Below are 11,944 nucleotides of genomic sequence, written 5' to 3' on the forward strand. Positions count from 1 at the left end.
CCTTCATTCACCACTAATGCATCGTTGAACCTCCCACTCTGCCCTTCTTCCTCTTATTCGCCTCATCCTCCTCTCCTCACTGGTTGCCCACCGAGACCACAATGCCCATTTCTCTCAGCTACTTCTCACCCTGGGAAATGGACAAGAATCAAATCGGGCACACAGCAGGTGAAGAAACGGCCCCCAAATAATATGAGTTTTAAATAGAAACTGTGCTCCTTGAATGAAGCACTCCCAGCAGACTAGGATGATCTGTGATCATCATCAGTGGATCATATAGGTTTACACCAGGTACGCGGGCAGCAGCCACGGCTCCTCCATTTTTCGAAGCGCACAGGTGCCAGACCTGTTCAGTGGCCCTGACTCCCTGGATGGATGTCTCATAAGCGACAAGAGAGTTACAGAACTCCAAACTGCCAGGGTGAGACTCAGGGCTCAGCTGAGGCTTTTAAATCTGCCCTAACAACCCTCCTCATAAAAAAACAGGATCCCCAAATGGCGTGAATCTGACTCTGTAGGCATATTTTTGCTCACACGTTATTATATGTCAGTCAATTGGGACGTTAATGACTTAAATACCCACTTAAATTAAATTTAAATAACGCGGGCAGGCTCCTGATTTTTAAGCCTGTCCACCTGCCCTTTTATACGAAACTGGCATGCTGACATCATGAACATGACCTGACATCATCACATCTGATAGTACATCTCTGGAGGTAGGGAATGCTCTCAATTTGGGAGTGTGTTATTCAGCCCGGTGAGGTGGCAGATATTTTATTTTATAACCAGTGGTACATTGAAGAAATGAACAGATAATGTAGAAGGAATGATTTTCCATGGGCTGAGCCCAGTTGTACTGGATCACTTGGATGCTGTGAACATTGAGCATATCAGACCGTGAAGGATCCTACCTGAGTATCCTCCATTAATTTAAGAAGATTTGAATTTTAAAGGGTTACTTTCCTTAAACCAATCAATAATTCCTTTTGGAAAGCTGACTTCCAGAATAAGCAGGACCATATGGCACCAACATTTCACAGTCCACTAAACAAATAAGGGACATCTATGTGTCTCAGAAAGTTCAATTGTTTTCGGAAAACCACATGGCAGTGAAATCAGTGAGATTTTTACATTTATTTGCACCAATGCCTCCTTAAGTGCTGTTCATTGGTAAACCCCTTCCTCCTCCCCATCAAAGGTGTGTATCTCATGTGAAATGACAGTGATCCCACAAGAACTATGAAAATGAACCTCATTCTGGGATTTGGGACAAAGAATGCATCCACAGACCCAGCAAAATTTCTGCCCTGCTATCTCCCAAAGACCTACTTGGACTACATCCATGTTGCAATCAGAGCACCTTCCCTGCATGCAATGTGAAATTTATTTTTTTTTAAAAAGCTCAACAAGAAGACAGCCTGTGATAACAAGGTCCAGCTCACAAATGCTGTTTCCAGAAAATTCCACTGCCTTCCACATTCTGAAGCAATCTGCATCCCATATCCACTTCAGGGATACAGAAACAGGTGGAATATTTGAAATAAGAGCTGTACAGTTCATGACTGGCTCATGATTCTTGTCTACAAATCCTGTGACAACAGCTTTGTCACTGGAAATACTTTACTCCACAAGGGCATTTACCTTAATTATACATAACTTGTGCTTCACCCTAGAAGATATTTTGATTAAAGACATATTTTTGCCTCTAGCAGATAAGGCCCAAATCTTCCTGTCTCAGAATTGGAGATGGTACATAGATTGAGAGCTGTATATTAGGATCCTGCGGAAGTCTTGATGCTAGACGTGTGGAAATTGCCTGGGAAGTTTTAAGCCCCAATGGGGCTTAATTCCCTGCTGCCCAGGGCTCTCCACAAATGTCTCCACCCCTGTGTTTAGGATGGATACTTGGGCCAGATATGCAGGATTTACCTGGATGCTTACCCTGGAAATATTAGACAGTTTAATATCTGGTCTAACTCAGTGATTAGTCAGGGTAATGGAACTGAGCACCACAACTGACCCCACCCTCCATCACCCCCACCAAACCATCCAACTGTTTCCCGAACACCCAACAACACACCCACCCATTTATCCATCTCATCCACTCACCCATTTACTCATCTGCCACACACCCATTCACTCACCTATTCACTCATTAATTAAAAGACTTGAGACCTTTAAAAACTTACCTGAATAATGGCAGCTACTGTCTTAAAAAAGGGGCATGTCCTCTCCTCCCACTGACTCTCTTATGCTCACTGGACTGGAGTGCCTAAACTGATCCATTTCTACTTCAGCCAGGATCGGAAGATCCTGGAAGAAATAGGTAATATCGTCGGGATGGAAAAAGCTTTGTGGGCAGCTGGGTACATTGCTGCTGACTGAAGACCTAGACGTCTAATTGTAATGTATATCTGAATGCTTTCATGCTACTGATTGGTACAGCTATAAAACACTGAGAATGTTCAGGAGGATTTAAATATGAAAACAATAAGTTCAAACACATGTTCTTCCTAAGAAAACTTCCCAGTGGGATCTGTAGATGTTACAGTAGACAAAGGCTAAAACCATATCTTTGGATTGTATAAGCATCATTAGAAAATGCGTATGCTTTAATTAATAAATTAATATTAAAAGAACTGTTTAAGAAAGGGCAAAGAAACGACTACACATTTAACATCCTCACGGGTATTATTCATGAGAATTTACTTCCTAATCAATACATTTAGAATGGCAATTTCATGAAATTTTCATGTTAATTGATATTGGATAATTATTTAGGGTAAAATCCTAGATGCAGCTGTCACTCATGATAAAATATAAGCCTGCTACAATCTTGCAGTCAAGAATTGTTAGACTTTAATATTATCTGCCATTAGTTGGACTTGCCGTCGCATATTTAGGGCTGGATTTAGTGTAGGTGAGGCAGGATCAGCTCACCAGTTGGAGAACCAGTGGGAAACCCGTATCACCTCTCCAAGGGAAGCCCGACACTATTTAAGTGCAATCAGGCATCTAAGTGGGCGGCGTTGGGCCTCCCACAGAATCAAGTCCCAGGAGGGTGAAAATCCCATCCCCAAGAGCTGCCGGCCAACTCAAGGCCAGCATCGCTCCGCTCCAGGCAACACCATGAGGTGGTGGCTGCTGCTGGTAATTCAGTGAAGCCTTCACCTGGGATCATCACTGGATCCCTGGAGGCAGGTGAGTCTGGGCAGGTTGAAGATTGCTGGGAGGGGGTTAGGTGCAAGAGTGGGGGTGGCCCTTAGCAGTTATTCCACTTCCCAAAGTCAGGTCCCCCAAAAAGGCTTACTGGGTGGCATTCAGGAGGCACAGGAGACTTGCATGAGTTGAGCAGAATCCCTAAGTCACCACTAAATCCTGGTGGGCTCAAGAATAACGGCCTTTGTGGCTAAATAATGAGCTGATTAGCCAGCAAGTAGGCTCACAGTGTCAGCCCATTCCTGCCACTGACTAAATGGGGGCCAGTTTTCCCACCGGAGGGAACGGGCCACAAGCCCTTCCCACGATTGCATGGGTCCGCCCAGCACCTAGACCACTCAGGCAGACTCTGCTAAGCCCAGCCTTACTCTTTCCAATTCTTCATGTGGCAGGTTGCTGAAAGTGAGCGGCTAACATCGTACCAAGAAAAGCAGGGTATCTAGGACTTGAATGAACAGGGCAAACAACTATGTATCATCTTAACCAATCAGATTAAAGGATGGTGAAATTAACAGCGCAAGGACTAAGAAGGAAGTGTAAATTAGAGCGAGTAAATCGAATGTCAAATCAGGTACAGTAAGAGAATTAATGGCCACTTAAGGCCCTTATCCCTCTCCAGCCTCTATTTTACCCGAGGCAGGGGGAGGCTTACGACATGCGGGAACCCAGGCAGCTTTAGCTGCATGGCCTGGTGTTTGTCAAGGGGTGGGGGACTTCCTTTGCAGGTGCACTGTGCTCATTGGAACCAACATCCACCACCCCCACCAGGTCATACCCTTTACCCGCACCACCGGCTTCTCAAACCCAGCCCTTCACCTGTCTCACCAGGCTTGCCAGCCTAGCCCTGGTGATACCCTGGGCTTACCTTTAAGTCTGGGCTTTTCTTGTTTGGGACTGGCAGTACTCCCAGCCTGGCACGGCTGGGGCGACAAAGCTGTTGGCCATCCAAGTGGCCAGCAGCTCTCTAAGGTAAGACTTCCTCCCGAGATAGGGTGGAAGTCTCACCTTAAAGCTATTAATTCTGCTCCCAGTGTTAAATTGATGTGGGGCAGCCGGTGGAATTGTGGGTGAGCTCCCCCAATTCTTTAGCCATTGGGAGGGTGGGTTACAATGGCATCCCAAAAAATCCAGTCATGATGTCCACAGGGTTGGTAAGGGCATTAGTGCAAGTGCAGTGAATGTCCTCCAGAGGTAGGCAAGAATGACATCAAATCACAGGCAACATTGATTGGATGCCAGCAGTGCCATTTTGGAGATCAACACCCTGGCTAATGCCCACTATTAACATTGCACAACTGAACCCACATTCAACAGCAGGATGGACCACCACTGGTGCTATTTAAAGGGATCATCAACTGCTTACAAGTTGATTCCTTCTGGCTGTTGCTACAACCTCGCCATCATGAGGGTACCTGGCATATACCAAACCATGTGAAAAATTGTCCAGGTATGCAAAAAGAGCAGGATTAATCCCACCTGGTCAATTACCACTCCAACAGTCTACTCTTGATCATCAGCAAAGTGATGGAAGATGATGTTGGCAGAACGATCAAGCAGCATTTACTCAGCTATAATTTACTTGCCATTGCTCAGTTTGGGTTCTGCCAGGGCCGCTCAGCTCCAGACCTCATTACAGCCTTGGTTCAACCTTGGACAAAAGTGCTGAATTCAAGAGGTGAGGTAAAAGTGGCTGCCTTCAACATCAAGGCTGCTTTTGATTCGAGTGTGGCACTAAGGAATCTTCGTAAAGTTTCAATACCCATCACTGAATCCTCCACCATCAGCATTCTGGGGGTCACCATTGATCAAAAAATGAACTGGACTAGCCACATAAATACTGTGGCTACAAGACCAATGCCTGCTGGTTTCGAGTATGTTCAGTGGCATGAGCGGACAATATGGCAAGAAGGCCAAAAATCGATTTCATGATATTATGAAACCAGTTTGCGATTGTCCGCTCAACCCATTGATGGCGGGCTGCGTTTCCCGCCACGGGATGTCTGGAACCTTGTTGTAATACATTAGCATCTCACTATAAGGCTAGCCCGCTGGACTCATCCCACCACGACCCCCCCCCCCCATCTGGATCATCTGCCCACGTAGACGTTAGTGCACACCGATGTGTTTCACAACAGCACATAAAAGATGTGCACTTGATGGGCTATGCTTTGAGGAGAACGTAGAGGTGAGTGCACAGTAACGTTGCGGACTGCTCGCAAAGGAGGCCTGTTGGGCTTTAAAGTTGAGGCGCGTTGGGGTGGGGGAAGCAAAAGCTGAGGTGACTTTTGGGGGGAGGAGGGGGCAAAGGCTGCAATGCAGTTGAAGGTAGCGCACAAGCATGTGGGGGGTAGAATGGGTGAGGGAAGCGGCCACGTATTAGGGACACCTTTTATAAGATGACCATTCCTCTGCAGCTGAGACAGTTCAGGTGCAGCCACATTGATATGATTGGATTTGGGCCTCTAGCTTATCTGCCCACTCAAGCAACACAGAGATATCAAAGTGCCACCAATTGCTCCAGATCTTTTCACCCCTCAGGCAATGAGTGTTTTAGTGGACTGCAGAACAGTTGAATGACTGCACATGTTGTACAACCTCCTTGCGAAAGGTGTGCGTGGAGCAGTCACTGGTGGAGGCGCTAACAGCCCCTTGCAATTTCATAATCCTACTTTGGACCAGTTTTCCCCATGGTCCAAGCTAACAGTGCAGCCTTGCAGGGCAGTTTAGGAGAATGGCTGCGCCTGAGCTGAGAGCACAGTATGCAGTCCAATGGGCAAAGCCTTCTCCAATCAGTCGGGTGAAGTGAGGTGAAGGAAGGTAGGGTTTTGGGCAGCCATGGCTAATGACACCCTTGCGGCAGCCTCAGACTGCAAAGGAGCAAAGGTATAATGAGGCTCATGATGCAACTTGCAACTTAGTGGAGCAAACCATCGGGATGTTGAAAATGAGGTTCCAGTACCTAGACCAGTCTGGAGGAGCCCTGCAATATAGTGCAGGTTCTCACACATTGTTGTTGCCTGCTGCACCTTTTGCAACCTGGCGCTGCAATGGAGAGAGGAGCTGGCTGAGGAGGAGCTGGAGGTCTCCTCGGATGAGGAGGATGTCGATGGGAATGAGGATGAGGAGGTGCTCCAATGCAATGATATAGGTGATGGAGCCCTCATGCTGGCCAGACGAGGCAGGCATGCATGGGAAGCCTTCATAGGTGCTTGATTTGTGGAGGATAATGACGACATGCAGTGAGGAGACATCATAAGATCCCCACATTGCATCCATAAACGTTTGACTCCAGTCTGGCTTATGGCAGCGCACGTACCCTGTGTGATAATGCTCCTGTCATGGAGACGCAGTGCAGGCCCTAATCATCACTCGATTGTAGGAGGATGATGAAGACGTTCAGTGAGGACACTCCATTGATCTTTATATAGTCTCTGAGAATGCCTGCCTCCTGTCTGGCCAAGGGCAACTTGCTTGTACTTTGTGATCAGGGTCATATCATGGAGACGCAGCCATGAAACTTTAAAAGCATCTGACCCTTTGTCTGCCTTCAGAACTTTGGAAGCATAGAGGCCGAAGAGATGGTGACCAGCCCCACCTTAAAGGTGCTGAGAGCACACAGAGAGAATGACGGAACTCTTTGACACCTGCCTACAACATTCTGGCAGCAATGACAAGCACCATTGAGGTGCAGGCATCAGTAATGTGTCCAGGGAGTGTGAGGCTGGACAATCACTTAGGTCTGATGGCTGCACAAAGCACAGGGAAGAGGCACTGGACTGAGACACCTGCCCTTATCTTGTGCAGAAAGGTTTCACATCTGAGTGACAGGAACACTGCTCATCAGAATAAGGAGCCATAGGCAGGGAGCTTCTTGGGAGTTTATTGCCAATAGTGAACACTATGTATAAGTCATTAACACCCGTGCCCAGAACGATACAGAGGAGATTAGCAAGGCCCCTGCGCAAGGATGACACGCAAATTCGTGAAGCGTTCCATATTTTTGGGCTGCCCCCTGTCCGGCCAGTTGTATTCTATTTGCGTGGAGCCTTTCCTGCGCCTCTTGCGGAGGAGATTGTCGGGATTGGTTCTGCGGGGGCCGGGCATCAGGGTGGTCCTTTCGGCTTACAGCGATGATGTGCTCCTTATGTTTAGTGACCCGGCTGACCTGCGGAGGATGCGCGAGTGCCAGGAGGTCTTCTCTGCCGCTTCTTCTGCCAGGATCAACTAGGATAAATGTTCTGGACTCCTGGTCGGTCAGTGGCAAATGGATCCCCTTCCCGAGGAGCTCAGGCCTTTCACCTGGAGCAGGACCAGCCTCCTCTACCTGGGGGTCCATCTCTGCCCTGCTGAGGAATCCTGGCCGGCGAACTGGCAGGAATTGGAGACGAAAGTCACCGCTCGCCTGCGGCGCTGGACAGGACTGCTCAGAGTGTTATCTTACCAAGGTCGAGTTCTGGTCATAAATCAGCTGGTCACCGCCATGTTGTGGTATCGGCTGGTCACTTTGGCCCCTCCCCCAGACTTTGTCACAAAAATGCAGAAATTTTTGGTTGACTTCTTCTGGGACAAAAGATTGCACTGGGTTGCTGCTGAGGTTCTGAGTCTCCCGCTTAGGGAGGGCGGTCAGGCGCTAGTGTGCCTACGCACACAGGTGGCGACTTTCCACCTTCAGACCCTGCAGCGATACCTTTACGTCGAGCCTCCTCCAAGATGGTGTGCCCTGACGATGTATTTCTTCCGTCAGGTGCACGGCCTGAATTATGACGTGCAGCTCCTGTTTATAGAGCAGAGAGGCCTCGGTGGTTCCTTGCAGGCGTTTTCCGTCTTTTACCAGGACCTGATCAAAGTCTGAAATATGATTGCCTCGCGACACAGCTCTCCCCCGTCAGGAGTAGCGGCTATCGTCAGAGAGCCACTGCTCAGGAATCCGCCCCTCCGTCCTTTTCAATGGTTGGCGGAGAGGAGGGCTGTGGCTGCAGGAGTGACCAGGATCGGAGACGTGCCCGGTGGCGGAGGATTGGGCTGGATGCGTCTGCAGGAGTTGGCGCGTCGCGTGTCTGTGAGTGTCCAGGTCGCAGCCGATGCCATCCAAGACCTGAGAACGGTCGTGCTCGGACCCGATGTTATATTAGGTCTCGAGGTGGCCCAGGTGCGTGGTGGTCTTCCGTCTGAGCGTTCCCCTGTTCGAACAGAATTCCACATTGGCCCCAAGCCCCGAACCTTCCCTCGGGTGCTGGTGCCCCGCAATATGAGCCGCCTCGGGGACATGCCCTCCGTGCCATTTGGCATGGCGCGGAGGAGCTTTTTGTATGGACTGCTGCTGCACACCTTCCATTTTCTCGCCCTTGTCCGGCGCCCGGACACGCCCTGGCATGCCTTGTTGCCGTCCGGCGGCGGAAGCCCCCGATGGGAGGCCCTCTACGGAGGTGTCCTCCCCCTTTCTATCGGGGACCTGGGTTGTAGGGTGTTGCATGCAGCAGTCCCCTATAATCGTAGGATGCATAGGTTCACGGACTCCCAGGACACCTGCCCTTTTTGCGGTCTTGTGGAGTCCGTGGACCATGCTTATATAGGGTGTGGTAGGCTGCACTCCCTTTTTAGTTACCTGAAGAACCTGTTATTAATGTTTTGTTTGCACTTCAGCCCCACGCTCCTGAGCTATGGACACCCGCTGCGGAAGGGGGTCGGGAAGGAGGAGGACCTCCTCGTGAACCTGCTCTTGGGCCTGGCCAAGTTGGCTATTAACAGGTCCAGGCAGCGGGCGATCGATGGGGGAGTCCCGCCTGATTGTTTGTCCCTCTTCTGCGGCTATGTTCGCTGCCGGATGTCTTTGGAGAGGGAACAGCCGGTGTCTGCTGGCACTCTTGAGGCCTTCCATGCCCGGTGGGCACCGCGGGGACTGGGGTGTTTTGTCGACCCCTTTAATCACATTTTAATTTAAAGTTTGTAAGTTTCCTTTAAACTTTGTTCTTGGTTTTACCGCTGACCTGAATTAGGGGCTGTGCCTGATTTATCCCAATTTTGTTAATTTAGTTTAATTGTTTTGACTCTATAAGAGTGACATCTTAACCTTCCTAACTCTGCCACTATGTCTTGGTGCTTCCCGGACATCCACAGTGGAGGTGGAGGCAGCCTGCTAACCACGACGCCCTGTCCATGATATCCTTGACGGGCATCCTCTGGAAGGCCGAGACCTGGAGGGCCCTGGCCTGCTTTTGAGGACCTGCTGTGTAGCAGTTGTACCCTGTGGAGCTGGAGCTGCTGGGGTCACAGGAAGAGGGGATTCGGATGGGCCAGACACTCCTGGAGTCACCTGGGTGGATGGCCCTGGGCTGTACACCTGTTGATCCTCCTCCTTATGGGTGCCCAAGAGCCCCTAGCTGATTCCTTGAGCAGAAGGGGTAGCTGGTATGAGATAGAGTTACCCCGAATGCCTCTGGTGTACACACTGTTGGAGGCCAACTATGGTGTCAGCGATGGAATTGAGCCCGCACAGCAGTACAGGAATGACACCCTGACGATGGCCTCCATAGCGGCCACCATCCTACCAGTGATGACTTCCATGTGTTGTCATGCTGGCACTATCACCTCAGCCTGACTGTGGATGGACTCCTTCATCATGCCTTGCAATCTGAGGAGTACAGCGGACATCCCTTCCTGATGTTCCCAAGCTTACCTTTGCAACTCCAGAAACTGAGGTGTGAGTGAGCCCAGAGGCTTGTCATCTGACTCAGATTCAGCAAATTTGTGGCCTCCAGCAGTCCACTGAGTGTCGGACGCCAGGGAAGTCCTTGCTGCTGCCTGCTTTGGATCAGACAGTGCAATGTGCTCAACAGATTGTGATCCCGAGGCTACTCTAAAGCTAGACCCCACCAAGGTGTGTGTCTCTGCATTGGTGGAGGGTGTGTGTGAGCGCTGTAACGGGAATTCAAGGAGGGTGCCTTCAGATTCCTCTTCAGAAGTTTCTGCAGGGCTTGATTGGAGGCCTTGGGTCATGGACTCTGTCGGCTGTTTGGCAGATGTTTCTGCGGAAGCAAGGGGGGATAATTAGTGCATGGCAATGGCCTGTGAAACAGGACATATCACTCACAGTATGGTTGTCTGATGGATGTTGCCCTGCTGGATCCTCACTTGGTAGAGCACCGCCGATCTCACCATCAGCACAGGAACAGTCCAGATCCTCGCCGGCCAGCTGGATGGTTCTGTTTTCAAAGTCCATGAGAACGTTGATTTCAGGCATTCCTCCACCAGTAAGCGTCCTCTCCCTGTTGTTGTGTGCCAGCTTGTCCTGCATAAATAGAGATGGAGAGAGTGTAAGCAGGATGCCTGCCAGGCCAGATGATAAGAATGCCTGGCGTTGTGGGTGGTGAGTTGTCCCATGGATGGGATGAGGACAATGAAGATGAGTGAGAGCATGAATGGCGATGTCCCTTGATCTGGTATTGAGTGAAGGCCATGTGGACGTGTGATGGGTTTGTGAGTATGTGAGTTGAGAGTGATAAGAAGTGTGGGTTACCCTAGCGGAAGGAAGGAGATCATTGATCCTCTTGCTGCACTGGATGACTATCCTCTTTTGCAGGACGTTGGCGCTGACCACCGCTGCCATCGCCTCCCAAGCTGGATTAATGATGTTGCTGCCCATCCTGTGGTCAGAGTGGGGATAGAGGACATCACGGTGAGCCTCCACTGCACCCAAGAGACTTTCGAGGGGCGCGTAATTGAACTTGAGGGCTGCAGTCTTCTTGCCTTTCAGGACCAATCGTGGGCTGGAAGCACTGAGAGGTGTGTGCACAGCTGGCTTTTAAATATGGCGCCCAGCATGATGAAGCGGCGAGGTGATGGCGTGGCGGGCAAATGAGAACCCAACATGGAAACGACATGTTTCCCAGAAATGCATAATTAATGCGGCAGGTTTGGGACGATATGGTGCGAAATCCCGCCATTGCAGCCAGCAGGTAAAACACCATTTTACCTGTCTGCTACCGCACTTAGTGCAAATCTGGGATGATTCCATCCTGGGGATTCTGTGGTGAGTACTCACCTCCTGACTCCCCAAAGCCTGCCCACTATCTACAAGGCACAAGTCAAGGGTTTGATGGAATGCTCCCCACCTGCCTGGATGAGTGCAGCTCCAACAACACTCAAGAAGCTTGATATAATTGGAACAAAGCAAACCACTTGATCCGCATCCCATAATACATAATCTCCACCACCTAGGAGAATAAGGGCAAGAGATGCATGTGAACATCACCACCTGCAAGTTCCCCTCCAAGCCATGCACCATGCTGACTTAGATCTTCATCCCTGTTCCTTCACTGTTGCTGGGTCAAACTCCTGCAACCCTCTCCCTGACAGCACTGTGGGTGTACCTACACCAGATGGACTTCAGCGGTTCATGAAAATGACTCACCACTACTTTCCCAAGGGTAATTAGGAATGGGCAACAAACATTGGTCTTGCCAGAGACGCTCACATCCCATTAAAGAATTTTTTAAAAAATCTGTGCAGGTGGAGGTTATGGGGAAATGATGTGACATTGCACTTTCTGAGGATCCCCCTTCCTCCTCTGAGGTGGATGTCTAGCCCCCAATCTTTCGAGCTCTGCATGCCTCAACCTGACCCTGACCTTACATATGAGAACGTAAAATGTAACATTAAGGGCTTCCCATTTCCTTATCGGAACTATGCCTGACGTGGAGCTCACTGCAGTCAATGGCAGACATAT

At 49.7% G+C, this 11,944-nt stretch overlaps 1 pseudogene; it reads left to right on the forward strand.

Annotated features, from left to right (window-relative positions):
* The first annotated feature begins 7,121 nt into the window (after positions 1-7,121).
* Positions 7,122-7,221, forward strand: LOC121279443 (annotated as a pseudogene).
* Positions 7,222-11,944: the final 4,723 nt, after the last annotated feature.

This window comes from Carcharodon carcharias, chromosome 6 (genome assembly GCF_017639515.1).
Source record: "Carcharodon carcharias isolate sCarCar2 chromosome 6, sCarCar2.pri, whole genome shotgun sequence".
In the NCBI taxonomy this organism is placed as follows: Eukaryota; Metazoa; Chordata; class Chondrichthyes; order Lamniformes; family Lamnidae; genus Carcharodon; species Carcharodon carcharias.